A 12,653-nucleotide genomic window follows, 5' to 3' on the forward strand; every position below is an offset into this window, starting at 1 on the left:
GACTAGCCGCCGTGACCCTTGTGTTACACCATCACATGATCATCCCGTCAGGTCAAAGGGCAACGCTCATGGAGGATGAAGCGAGGGAGGGAAGCGCAGAGTGATGTCATGTTATTAAAGCATTAGCATACAATGTTTCAGTATTTTTTCCCTTAGTAATTAAACTCACTTGTCTAATATTTACATTTGTTTGAAGACTCTAAAGTGGGGAAAAAGAAAAAGAACTTGAGAAGAGTGCAAATACTTTTTCACGGCACGAAAGCGTAGCTATTTTTTCCTGGTCGTCATAATAATAATAATAATTTTTAGATATTTCAAAGGCAGTATAAGATTGTTGAAGTGCAAACAAGGGATATTGGTTAAAATTGATAACCATTCATTTTTGTAGACTTCCCGTTTCCTGTGTACGTAGAAAGCGGCCCTTTAGGGATTCTATGAAAACAACAGATTTCATTTCCATTTTTATGCGCTCCACAGGAAAGCGAACCTTTTAAGTGGACACAGGAAAACCCTGAAATGCTGTCACAAGCTTCTCACTTCCTCCCGTCTCCTCCTCATCTTCTTCTTCTTCTTCTCCCTCACTCGCTAACTTGCTCCCCTTTTCCTTCTTCATCTTCCACCCGTGATTGTTCTCCGTCTCTTCCGCCTCCTCCTCCTCCGCCGCCGCACGCATCCAGCAAAGAGCAATCCGTCTTCATTGTGGAGACACATGTACTGTTTTGACACTGAAGCCTCAGACGGAACGGAGGGGAGGAAGGAAAGCAGAAAGCTCCTGACAGCTACGCTACGCCAAAAAACATCAACAAACATTACTGGAAGCGCATCCATCACCAACAACGTCAACTACTTCAAATTTGCATGGCGGTTTCAAGTCAAAATTTGAGGACAATAAAGCCGTAAACAAGCTTGTAGTCGTCATTTTAGGAAAATTTGGTGGGAATTTCACAAGTGAGAACAAAAAGTCTAAACATAATTGAAGGATAATCTTAAATTAAAAGGAAAAAAAATCTTGTTTCTACAAATCGATTATTTTTTGGGTCATATTTATAAATTTGGTGAGCCTTAACTGTGTGATTTTATGAGAAAACAATACACATTTTACAGAATAAATTCTGAACTTTACAAGAATGAGGTCAGAATTTTACAGGACCACATTCAAAAAAAGCTTGGAAATTAAGTCATCATTTTTAGGAAAAATAAGTTGTAATTACGACAATACAAGTTTACCAGGACAAAGACACAATTTTAGGAAAGTAGTCATTTCACGAGCGCTGGGGCTAGAATTTTGTTTAAACTCTGTGAGAATGAATGAATTCTGTTATGACAATAAATTTGCACTTTTGGGAGAACAAAGTTTTATGTTTGAGTCAACTTGTACTTTCATTTGCATAAACGAAATCAAAATCTAGTCGTAATCTTCTGACAATAAAGTAAGAATTTTATGAAACTGGTCATACTGTTAAGAATGACATCATAATTTTACAATGAAGTTATAATTCTATAAGAAAAACTTTTATCATGAATAAAGTTGTGATTACAAGATTAAAGTACAAGTTTAATGAAATAATTAAAATATTTAGGTGCATAAAGTCGTAGTTTTATGCAAGAAAAATTTAATTTTGCAACAATAAAAATATAATTTTGAGATAGTTCCGTGAGATTAAAGTGTTCAATTTTGCGAGAATATAAAGTTGGAAGTCCTAATTTTAACACATTTAATTTGTAATGTAAAAAAAGATGATTTACAAAAATAAAGTTGCAATTTTGTGACTCTTAATTTTAACACAATTCTTTTGCAAGAAATTAATCTTTAATAAAAAAAATAAATAAAAATGTAATTTACAAAACTGTTCCACATGGTTGTCCATATTCCCGCAACGAACTCACAAAGTTAATCGTAGATGGTTTGACCTGATTTAAGTTGACCGGTGCTCATCCGTCCACATTGGCACGCAGTCTATTTGCAAAGTACATGATCGTATTTTTCAAGTCGTACGATCCATCGCGAGCCGACAGTGGCGGCATTAAGTGCATGACGGAGCTTTGCTAATGCAGTTGAAGAGCAGATGAATCTCATTTGAAAATGTCTGCGCTGCATTAGCCGCAGTGCTCATCACGACAAGCATGCTGACTTCCACATTATGTCAGCAAGTCCACCAAAAAGGACAAGAAAAATAAAACCAAGTGAACTTTCACTGTCATTCTGTCATTGTACTCAGTCAATTCGCAATGAAAAAAAAATCCAAATTGTTTATCTCATTCAGGAAATATATGATCACGTTCCCCAAATTCCTGCATTTTCTTGTCATTTCACATGACAGCATTCCCAAGCAAATGTAGACATTTTACAAAACTTATCACAAACTTAAAAACATAACTATTTGAAATACCTCGAAAATTCTCACATTGGGAGAAAAGAAAATCCAAATGGAAGATTTGACATATTCCCCGCCTTCTTCTATTCTGAAGCATTCCAACTTCAAGTTGCACATTGTACATTTCAACAGTTCAATTAATTACAAAGCATTTCACTTCAGCGTCAGCTCTTCAGACATCACACACAATTGCTACAGAAATTGCATTCTCTACTTGACGTATTGACTTTTTTTTCCTCTCTCTCTCTTTGGTTTCACATTCAGCCATCAGAGTGACACTTTGACAGAGAGCCACGTCGTTGTTATTACCCTCACGGCGACTGTCCATACATCACGTCCCCGCCGTAACATCCACTTTAATTGAAGTGTCATCTTCTTCTGGCCAAAGTGAATGGCGTCAAATCCACTTTGACAGACATTACAAATGACGCCAGTGCCACACAAAATTCCGACATGGGCCAAATTGTTTCTTATTAGTCTTATCCTATCAGGGGCCATTTTGCTGTACCGTATATCATGCATCCACAAAGTATCCCATTGTGAAAACATGTGAATTATTATCATAATTATCGTTAAAAATGTATGTTGGTGAATCAAGACGGCACTAGTGTTATCCTATCATAGCATGGAAACATTTCTGTTGTTCTAGGTTTGGTGCTGCTATTTTGGTTAGCAACGGCATTTCAACGGAATCAAACTATTAGCATTACGCAGTACGACTAGCATTGTAGTGTACATATAATTTATAAATTTCAAAAGCACTCATTTCCACCAAGCAGCACAGAAATTTACATCATGAGTGTGTGTGACATTTATCCCCACACAACTCTACACGCACACTGACAGAAACACAGACACACACGAGTGTGTGTGTGATATTTATCCCTACACAACTCTACACACACACACGCACACACGACTGTGTGATATTTATCCCTACACAACTCAAAACACACAAACACGAGTGTGTGTAATATTTATCCCTACACAACTCGACACACACACACAGTGGCCATGTGCCATCTCCACACAGCAATAAGAATATGATTTACTATGAAAATGATGGCACGTGAGCATGTTTGGAGCCTAATGTTGTTTTTAAACTTATCACATCAATCACGTCAATTCATGAGGAAGAGGAAGGGGGGGGGGGTTGTCCCTGCCTCCTTCCCTCCCCCATGAGAATGAGCTCATCCTTCCACAGCAGACGCGCCGGCCTGGCGCTGGCGCTGGCTTCCCGTCTCGACACGAGACAACAACAACAACGCTGCTCTTCCTCTTGACGAGCCTCCGAGGTACGCTTGATGTCAACACCGACGCCTCCTCCCCAGCATCCTCTCGCATCTGCCATGCCAAATCGATGCTTTTGATGGGCTTGTTCTTTCACATCAAATTCAGACAAACGTGGCTGTCACCTCATGTGTTGGAACATGATTTTTCTACTTAGAAGACTCAGTCTACATTTTTTTAAACGAATGAGCAGTTATGTATTACATTAGCTTCCAATAAAAAAGCCATCTGGGACAGTGACTGAACTGATATGATGAAATGATTTGGGGATTTATCCGAGTATCATGCATACAAAGGGACAATACAAAGAAAGCGTCTTTTTTTTTTTAATCAAGAATAGAAACAGGGATTGAGCATTTTAAGATATGATGGAGGCCACGAATTTTCATCTGTGCTACTTCACGACACTTCCGAACAAACGTATGACAAAAATGGCATTTTAAATATAGACAAAATATGCACTGGCCCGCAAATAGCAATAATTTGCATGCAATGTAGGCTCATTTAAATGCAAGTAGAAAATTGAAGATTTGTTTTTGTAGAAAACAGGGTTGGTTGGCTCCTACCCCCATAAATAACCCCCTGCCAAAAAATGCAAGTCGCTCAATCTGTGAGTCCCAAACCAGTACTAGTGATTCACTTCAGCCGAGAAAACTTGTTCATGATTTTCCCTCTCATTTATTTTTTTTCTTGGGGGGATTTGGGGTGGGGGATTACTAAAAAGTGCTCAACAGCCTAAAACTGCAAATTTGATTGAATCAGCCTCTCCCAAATGAAGCTTTCCGAGTTCACTCTCACCCAGCGCAAAGAGGAAAAAGTTGATGAGCTCATGCCATGAGCACTTAAGCGGCTCAGGTAGGAATGCGCCTCATTCGTCAACATCAGACACAAGCGCGCATCCATTAAGACGTGAAGACAAGTCCCCACTTAAGTGTTGCTTCCCCTTGCCAGAATATTACAAGAAGCCCATTTGTTTTCTCTCTGACACGTGATTGACTTTCATGTAAACGGCGAAAGGGACACCCGAATGATTCATAGCTTTGCTACAATGTTGAGTTAAAGAGGATTTTTATCTTCCTGCTGGAAGTCAAACGAGACGTCAACAAATAAGGACGTTGGTTCCAAATTTTGGTACAAGCGCATCATCGATTATGAAAGGACCCAACTGAGTTCAACAAAAAATCTAATTGGAATAACATTTAGTGGGTTAGTTTCTGTGTGTAATTATTTTTTTGAAGCAAATATTGGATTTAAATATATTTGTTGCAGTTGTTATAATTCGAAATAATTTAAGTCCATCCATCTTCCGAGCCTTTTATCATGGCGTAAATCCCAGCTGTTTTAGGGCGTGAGGTGGCGAACACCCTGAACCCATCGCGTTTCATTTATTTCAAAGTCATTCGGTGTTTTACCTGAACTTTCGTTCATTGAAGGCGTTCACATTTTGGATGAACGTAGCGCGTTTTTACTTGGTGAACATTTTTGTGAACATCAACTTGTCGGCGTCAAAAAGCAGAACATGGAAATCCCCTTTTTCCGACATTTTCCTACTTCTCATATCCTCGCTCACTATCGACCATTAAAGTTGTTCACTTTATCATTCTTAATAGCTCCCCCTCCCCCCAACATTTTCATGTACTGGGGCTTTCCTCCCCCTCTGCCTGTAATTCATCATCCTTTATAGAGACTAATAGGTTGCTCGTGACGCCGGGGAGTATCCGCCCCCCAATTTTTCTTCGCAAAACTCAGCAAATTCTTGTGAGAGCCTCTTCGGGGGGGGAAAGTGCTGCATCAAATCCCATTAGTCCAAATTATTTGCTCTTACGATACATATGGCGGCTCGGTGGCGCACTGGTTAGCCAATCCGCCTCACAGTTAGGAGGGTGCAAGTTCGATTGCACAAGTTTGCATGTTCTCCCCATGCCCGCGTGGGTAGTCTCCATGCACTCCGGTTTCCTACCACATCCCAAAAACATGCATGGTAGGACAATTGAGCATTCCAAATTGCTCGGATGGATGGATGGATGTTTCAGTCATAAAACAAAACCCAAAAAAATCAAAACAAAAGGTCTAGTCAACTTACGTCATCAATATTAAAACTAGGGTTAAGGTTTCAAACTAGGGTTAGGGTTTCAAACTACGGTTAGGGTTTCAAACAAAGGTTTCAAACTAGGGTTTGGGTTTCAAACTCGGGTTTTAAAATTAGGGTTTTAAACTAGGGTTAGGATTTCAAACTAGGATTAGGGTTTTGAAGTAGAGTTTCAAACTAGGGTGAGGGTTTCAAACTAGGGTTAGGGTTTCAAACTAGGGTTAGGGATTTGAACTAGAGTTTATAACAGGGTTAGGGTTTCAAACTTGTGTTTAAAAGGAGGGTTAGGGTTTCAAACTAAGATTTCAAACTAGGGTTTCAAACTTGGGTTTTCTAACTAGGGTTTCAAACTAGGGTTTCAAACTAGGGTTTCAAGCTAGGGTTAGGGTTTTAAACTAGGAAGTATTCTCCTAGCTAACAAATGAATGCAAATACAAGGTCACAATGTTTAAATACTGCTGCTTGCCACGGAATAAATAAATGGCACAGTCCTCTCATTGTTTACGTCATTATCCGTGGAACAAGATGTAGCCACTGGTTAACACACAACTGTTGTCACCTTTATCAAAAGTAACTTACATTAAGAAATTAAGAAACCGAAAAGTCCAAAAAAATAAGTTCATGAAAGAAACATTTAGTTCAGAATACTACTCAAGTCTACTTTTATGCAAAGACGCAAAGATGTACGCAGATAAATGACGCTAAAGCTGACATGACTTCTTTTCAAAATCCTGAGTGTAAAAACACCTTTGAAAGAAAAATAAAGGTGCAGCGTAATAAATATGGCTTAACAGGGGAGAGAAGAAAAAAGGCCTGAAGCAGGGTTGCATTTCCTCAAGTCTTTAATACAACAGCGATTACAAATGAGGAATTATTAGGTGAATTAAAATGGCCATGCTAACGTCATTTAGACGTGGGAAGAAGATCCTCAAGTGCTCTCTCCTCTCACTAAACGCTTAATAGGATTTACTAGCAAGCATAATAACGCTTGATTAACCGGCCGCTGTCTTTTGATTTTTGTTAGCGCCAAGCAATAATACCGTATTATTATTATTATCACGATCATGAAGGTGAGAAATGTTTACATTTTCACACTGAATAAAGTAGCACATTTAGTTTTCGCACTAAGTATATTGCGATTAAGTAAATTACAACTGCAGTATTTGTGTGCGTCCATATTTATGCTTCTTGGAGTTTTGATTGGTTCCACCCAGTCTGCCACAATTCTTGCCATCAAAATTCTCCATAATAGTGAATTCCTATTGTGAAACTATAGCTGCATATTGTGACTTTGGGGCAATGCTGCAAATACAAATGTGATGAAACTGTACTGTAGTGACAAATGATTTTATTTTTCATCTCTCTGTAGTTTTGTGGCAGTTATCATATCCATATGCAAAGAGGCCATCGTGTGAATGATTCGCCACAGCAAAAAAAAAAATCAGCCTCATCCCCAGGGAACCTTCCTCCCTATCTGTTGCAGGGGCCTCCCTCCGTGGTAACGTTATACACTCATCATATTGGCCGCATTGATGTTAGGCCAAATGTCCCCTAAGAACAGTTATGTTAGGCTGGGGGGCAGCCAGGCGTGAAAGTGACCAATCATCTGCTTTGAAATGTTAGAGACCCCAGGAAGGGACAGCGAGGCGTTTAATAACCTACCAATCCAATTAATTTGATTGTGTGGTGGCAATATTTTTTTTATATTACGTTAATAAACTCAGGAAGAGAAGTGATTGCATCAAGCAAACACCGAATGTGGAACCCAACGTCACTCATACTAAACAAAAGGTGATCCTAATCATTTAATTATGCATTAATTGAATGAGTTCTAATCTTATATCTTTTTTAAAGTGAACTCTACTCACAGCATGTGTTTGGTCTCTGTGGTTCAGCAGGCTGCTGTTTTGGTTAGCAAAAGAGTTGAAATGGGCTCAGCAATGAACTCTTTGAGATAATTTAACTGTTTGTCTTTCTGATGGAAAAAAAATGAGGCGTGTGCTGGAGGGAGGCGTTTATTTGCCTTAAGTGTAATTTTATCTAATACATGTCGAATTGTTATTGAGTTAGTCGAGCCAGGTCAGTTAAAGGACACATTCAACAAAATCATTAGACGTGAATAGATTAGGGGGGAGCGTTAATGGCCAACTATTTCCTCATTGACGTGCTGGCTCTGTCTTTAGAATGAAGCTTGTGAATGACCCGGTCCACACGCCCTTCACCCAGCGCAAGCGTGCGACATATGTGGGTGGGGGTGTCTCCAAAGACCCCTGCATAGCAAGATGGGAGCGCGGTAACCCGATCAAGCACCCCTCACCCTAAACTTAAAATACCAGCACAGATCAATAAGTGCAGCATGTTGTTTGATGTTCCATGGGAGGAGAACGTACAATGTTCCCGGGCAGCCAGCCGCACACATCAATGCCATCATTGCAGCGACAAATATTATCACTACGCATGAATCGGCATCAATTTGTTTTAGAAAATCTAGTCCTGAATTTTTTGAAAATACCTATATAAAAGTGTTTATGCTTTGATTTAATCTAAATTAGATGATTTTTTAAAATCTTATTGAAATGAATAATTATTAATATATTCTTTTAATTTGGATGATTTCTGTACTGAAATTTTAATTATTTTTCAAAATTTGTTTTTACCTAAAATTATTAAATTCAACTAAATGTGGTGTATATAGAGCAAGCAAAGCAGAGCAAGCATGAGAGCCTTTTTTTTTTTGCAGGGTATGATGTTGGACGTCTGCTTTTAGGGGTGTGGCCTAGCATAATGGCTAAAAGTCTCTCCTTGCCCAAATGCCGGGGCAGTATAGTATCTTAATTCCTCTGTGTTTCTTTTTTAGGTTTTCTTTTTTTTTCACTTGAGCAGCAACATATCTCAAGTTTGTTCATAAGGAAATAAAAAAACAACAACCAGGTAGTAGCGGATAACTTGTAAATAAAAACTTTTACGATGAAACACCAGCAAATCAAGGTACCGCTGTGTGTATAAATTATGAGGTTTGTTACTTGCCCTTGCTTAATACTCACAGTCCCTAATAAAATGAATTCTATATTAACGCCTCCCAGATGAGAAAAATGCAAATAATTTAATAAGCGTCCTGTCTGCCTTGTTTTAATAAAACAATAAGCGAGTAACACAATTAGTCATTTTGTTGGCTGGTTTTTAAATAAATCAAAATAAAACTTTTTTTTTTCTGTCCCGCTGTAATTAAAAGCCGGCCCGCCGGCCCGCAGCCCCGCGGCCGTGCTTCTGCTCGGCAAAGATGAAAAACAGATCCTGCCTCATCAGCAGCCAGAAGCCAGACGGAGAAAGCCAAGCACCTGAGTGGAATAATGCATTGTGGGGAAACAGCTTTCCACGCTTTTAAACGAAGAGCGGGAGGCATGTGGAATGCATGTTGATGTCTCCCTCCATCGGACTCAACGCAAGTTGGCAATCTCGGCGATGAATTGAGGAATTCTCATGTCATGTTGGGTGTGTTGACTTAAGGGGGGAGGGCGAGTCAGGGGAGATGCCTGGAGGCAGTGGGGGTCAAGTTTAGCTACTTTTGGGGCAGATGGTGTTAAGAGTTCAGTCTGTCACTCGGGAAGAACAGACAACGAAGAGGAGAAAGACACTTTACGCCTTTTATTGACCTGTGTGCGTCTCAATATTGACCTGACTTAGCCCCCAAATCATTCCCACAACCTCCTCCAAAAGCAGACACTTAAGGTCAGCAAAAGACTCCTTAAATAGCACTTATTCACCGCTCACTTTAATATTGATGAACATAAACTCAAATCATTGATTTTTTTAAAACTGAGATTAAGGTGACTTCGATAGTTTAATATTGATGAACATGAGCTCAAATCAGTGATTTCTTTTTTTTTTTATTGAGATGAAGGTGACTCAGTTTTTTCATTTTTTTAAAGAGCTACTGGGTTTAAAAAAAATTGACTTTGGCTGGATGGATGACAGGGATGGACGGGCGAATGGAAAGACAGACAGATAGACAGCTCTGCTGTGGAGTGACAGCCCAATTTGCATTTCCACGGTTCATCAAAGTAAAAAAAAGGCGCATGTCATTTTCTTCTTCTCATCTAAAGACATGATTATTGTCATGTTGGTGAAAATGCTTGGATTAATTATCCAAGGCATGGCTGTTTATGACAGGAAGGGAAGGGTGGAGAAATAAAACAACTTCCTGTCAGGACGGATGGCCCCTCACAGTCATTTTAGACAAGTGACAACAGATCGGGAAATCATTCCATATCTCGTGGACTGATTCACCGAGACGTGATTATCCTGACACAATATACATTTTCATTGAATTTTTTTTTTTGTCAGTGAATGAGTCAAACCTGACTTGAAGAGAATGTAATGATCAAGTGCAGAATGTGAGTATTTTTTCTGCCTTGAAAAACATATTGGCTGGAACTCACCTTAGATTCGGGTTACCGTACTCCATACGGATACTTGGCCGCACGTCCCCCACGGACCTCCACCAGCGAACCGCATCTCGTTGCCCTTGAGGGGGACACGAGGCATCAGTACCAAGTGCAGAGCGTCTGCGCCATTGTTTAAATAATACAGAGGTGATGCTAAAGTTCAACAAGAATGCACCATTTGAATTTCCATCACAACTGGAGTAAAAACATAAAACATCTGCAAATGTATGGAAAGTCACAATTTGATTTGACATCTAGACAGCTATCGTATAGTTTTATATTCATATCGGGGGGAAAAAGAACAAAAAGAGCATATCTGAACATATTTTTTCCAAGGTAAAGGATGCCTGTGATAATCAAGCTAATAATATTAAAAGGATCCAAACAATGTGAGATGTGTGCATTTGTGATGCAAGCAGGACACCCAGCTGGGTGTAATCTTATTGAAAAATATGGCCCAGTTACGGTCTTGAAGCAGCGGAATTTACCTCCGTAATGAAGCGGGGGGAAAGTGCATTACATGGCGCTCTTATTGCACAACGATCCATGCAGGACTCATTATGCGCGGCGTCTCTCTCTGCAGGTGACACGAAATTGTCTTGGCCGGCAACAATTACGACAACATTAGCCGACGGAAGACTGCGGGGGTCAGATACCAATCTCCGAAGCTCGGTGTGAACATCGGCAGATATCGACAGGGATACGGCCAGGTGGGCGCGCCATTGTGTGTAACTGGGGCTTAATGGTGGAAGGCAAAAGCGACCAGCATGGCCAGCCGGCCAGAGCCTCTTTCATCTCCACTCAGCACAGCATGAACAGTGTCTTTTATGTGTCCGCACAATAACTGCTATGACTGAGCCTTTTCTCATAGATTACAATCTGACACCTTCAAATGGAGGACAACATTATAATTTAATTTATAATTTAATTGATTATAATGGTCTGTGGTTAAGGTTTTGACTGATGTCCAACAGTAATTTCATCATTGTACAACAAAAAGCACATTTTCAATTTCTTCCAAATTTTATGATTTTTTTTCATTGTTTTTCTTATTTTTTTTTTAAAAAATCACAGAATTTTGTAGCGGTTAAAACCACGTCAAATTGAAATTTCACTTTGGTTTTTTTCCCCCCCTGATGATTAAAAACTTGGCTTCAGTTTTTTTAATGACTGTTTTAATATAAAGAGCATTTTTTACATTTTAATAAACTCAAGTTCTTGTTATAATGACCTCCCTGGTGAAACGGAGTTAATGATTTCTTAGTTTCTGCTTATATTTTTTAATTTAAATCATCATTTCATGTTTATTATTTGTATATTTGTGAGATTTAATCTCAATGAGACATTTTTATTTCTTAATACTTTTCAGTCATTTCCTGTGATCTGCCAACACACACGTTACACTTTTGACAGGAAACGGTACGCGTTACACAAACTAATGCAAGTCAAAAGCTGTTAAACTTCGATCAGAATGTGGATCGATGTACAAATCGCGCAAATCATTCTTCTTCCACGAACCAGTAAGTGGCCTGGCCCAAGGCGTCTAACTTCCAGCGAGGTATGAAAACATACCAAGTGGCCCACGGGTGTTGGTGTTGCATGAATCTTTTGGATTGGAGGCGGTTGAAAGGCTCGCCAGCGAGGCTTGAAGAATATGAATGATGGCACTTAGTGAGAAACGAGCGTCCACAGACCATTACGCGCCGTCCGTCACGCTCCAGATCGCCCAGATTAGCGCATGTCATAAAGTCAAACGCGCCGTCCTCCCTGCGGCCCCTATCTGCTCCCCGGCTGCAGGAGATTCTGCCGGCGGCCGGACCGACCGGGGCCTCCGCCGTCCCCCATGAGGGCGCTTCCTCCCGACGCTTTTGTTTTCGTCGTCTTATCGGGATTGTTCACAAAAGCCAATCTGCAGCGGATCGCCAAGGTGTCGCGGCAGACTAAACGGATGTCTGTACGTGTCGTAAACATGTCATAACAATCCGGTAAAAGTGGCAATATGTGGCAGTTTGAAAAAGCATTCTGAGATGGGGGGAGTATTATTATTATTGTTTTTCGTCCATATATACAAAAAAAAAACCAACTGTAAATTGTGTTTTTTCGTAAAACCATTTTTTTCAATAACTTGCATTTTAATATGTCATCAACTCCAGATTGAGTGCATTTGCGAGATTATTATTTCCACTATGTATACTTTTTGTGACATTTTACTTTGATAGTGTGTTTTGAGATTATTCTGAAGTCAAATATGTACTTTGGCTCACGAAAGATTAGGCAACAGCGCATTAGCCCCCGCGAAGGCTCAAAGTGGGCGTGCCCGGACAGTGTGGCGACAAAACGCTTTCAGGGGAGGTGGGAGACGCTATCCAGACGCCCTTCAAAGTTCATTCCATGAGTCAGTGCGTCGATCAGCGCTCCCGAGCGAGAAAAAAGTGGTGGGTGTGTATGCCAAGT

General features: G+C 39.9%; 1 protein-coding gene across 1 annotated transcript in view; it reads right to left on the minus strand.

Moving 5' to 3' along the window:
- Positions 1 to 12,653, minus strand: part of adad1 (adenosine deaminase domain containing 1 (testis-specific)) — a 62,167-nt gene that overhangs the window by 21,044 nt on the left and 28,470 nt on the right. Inside the window, exon 4 of the mRNA XM_088386129.1 lies at positions 10,194 to 10,278. The gene's annotated coding sequence lies outside the window, so the exon portion shown is untranslated. The remainder of the gene's footprint in view (positions 1 to 10,193; positions 10,279 to 12,653) is intronic.

Source organism: Syngnathus floridae, chromosome 1 (assembly GCF_059516105.1).
Source record: "Syngnathus floridae isolate MCC-2025c chromosome 1, RoL_Sflo_1.0, whole genome shotgun sequence".
Classification (NCBI taxonomy): domain Eukaryota; kingdom Metazoa; phylum Chordata; class Actinopteri; order Syngnathiformes; family Syngnathidae; genus Syngnathus; species Syngnathus floridae.